The 1,896-nt window shown below is 36.3% G+C and overlaps 1 long non-coding RNA gene across 1 annotated transcript; it reads left to right on the forward strand.

Moving 5' to 3' along the window:
• Positions 1 to 6: 6 nt before the first annotated feature.
• LOC106116561 (uncharacterized) lies at positions 7 to 1,213 on the forward strand. Its single transcript, XR_001227826.1, has 2 exons — positions 7 to 353; positions 478 to 1,213. It is a non-coding gene; the product is annotated as an uncharacterized LOC106116561 (long non-coding RNA).
• Positions 1,214 to 1,896: the final 683 nt, after the last annotated feature.

The following is a 1,896-nucleotide window of genomic DNA, read 5'->3' on the forward strand; positions in this document are numbered from 1 at the left end:
CATAAGAAGGTAGTGTTCACATCGAACTAACGGCGGAGCTCGCAATTTTTTCGGTTCGAGCCGGACGATCCCGAAAAGGGCCGCACTTAAATAAAAGTCGTGGATATGAAACCGGTTCCGATGTTGATTATTCCCAAAGTGCTGGTGGATGGGGCGCGGTCGGTGTCTTCACTCTCGTATGAAGTGAGGAAAGAACTTGAAACACTAGTGCTACGTAATGCTTCCTAGAATATTTGAGACGTAGTTAGTGTATTGCTCATAATGCTCATTTTATTACATACATTTGTTATTGTAAATGTACGGACAAAACCCAAGGTCAGTGCGAAACTTTCGCTCCTGGAAGTACATAATAGGTACTGTTTTAATTATGTATTTAATTAGGTTATTATATTTTTATTTATCACTTGAAAAGCTTTACATATATTATAAATAAAAACGATGTTGATTTTTTTTGCTAAATCTAAAATAAAATTTTAGACACAGGCGTTTGAGCACAAATTGTTCCCATACAAAAACGCCCACTTGGACGCCAACGATCTATTGAAGTACGGTGAAGAGAAACAGCGTCGGTGGAGCGGCGAGGGGTGAAGAGTGAGGGGGATTTACTCACTTCAATATAATATAACATAGCATGGAAATGCTTGTTGCAAATTTTTAAGAAAATAATGTACGAGATATGACAAGTAATTTTAATACCATATAACTACTGCCCTATAAAGTTAGATTTTTTCACTTCGGACAATTTAACCCACAGCAAAAACTACCTAAGTACCTGATTGCAGCGAGTGTCGAGCGATATTTCCTCGGCGGGATTCGGTGATGGATGTACTGCATCTCAACCGCACACTACTTATTCCTAAAACTAGTTTTAGAGGAATTTGTATGTACTTTTTAATATATAACACATTTGGCAATTCTTTTATACGATGTGAAATGAAGCGCGCGCCGGATTTGCCTATTTGCGAGGTAAAATTTCGACGATATTTGAGTTATTTGATTAGATCTAATCCAGGTAGGATTAGATCTAATCAAATAATTATTTTGTTGTTATTTGCATTGACAGATTAGAATGAAACGTTGTAATAATATATTGAAATGTAAAAAAATATTGGTTGCGTTACCTTTTACGTAATAGTTATGTATTTAGAGGTATCGGCAGTTCGCAGTCGCAGGTCGACGCCGAATGTAATAAAATATATTAGGACAAGATTTACTACTAGTTTTATTTTACTTTCGCGTATTCTTCACTCCCTTGTTCTTTTTTTTTATTTATTTTTCATACAAAAGATTTAACAAAGAATTTTATCTCGCCAAGCTGTAATGCTTAAACCGCCATATTCTGCCGGCGCAATTTTCATAAAACAAGAAGTTTCATGCGAATTGCCCGACTGACACTTTACTGGACCGTTATGATTTTCGCTCGTATTTAAGTTCCATTGTAACCGCTTGTGAGTGACGAGTGAACTGTACATATACCAGGTATACCGGTACGAAGTGAGCGTCAAGATACAAATGTCTCGATAGGGATAGGAACATTTGTCTAAAACGAGCCTTTATCTTTTCTTTCTTTGCTATGACATCTGTGAAACATATTTAGTCTACATCAAGTCATTGAACAGACAACATTATATTTTTTCATCGTGTTAAAAATGTCGAATTTTGTACCAGAAAGTGATGACTTGCGGAAAGCATTAATTTTTTGTTTTCATTTGAAGAAAAGTGGTGCAGAGTCGCATCGAATGCTTGTCGAGGCATATGGTGATCATGCTCAATCAGAAGCAACATGATAAAGATGGTTCCAACAGTTCAGAAATAATGATTTTGATGTGAGAAATGAAGAACGTGGAGGACCACCAAAAAAGTTTGAAGACGCCGAATTGCAATCGATTAACTAAA

Source organism: Papilio xuthus, unplaced genomic scaffold (assembly GCF_000836235.2).
Source record: "Papilio xuthus unplaced genomic scaffold, Pxut_1.1 DF827714.1, whole genome shotgun sequence".
NCBI lineage: Eukaryota > Metazoa > Arthropoda > Insecta > Lepidoptera > Papilionidae > Papilio > Papilio xuthus.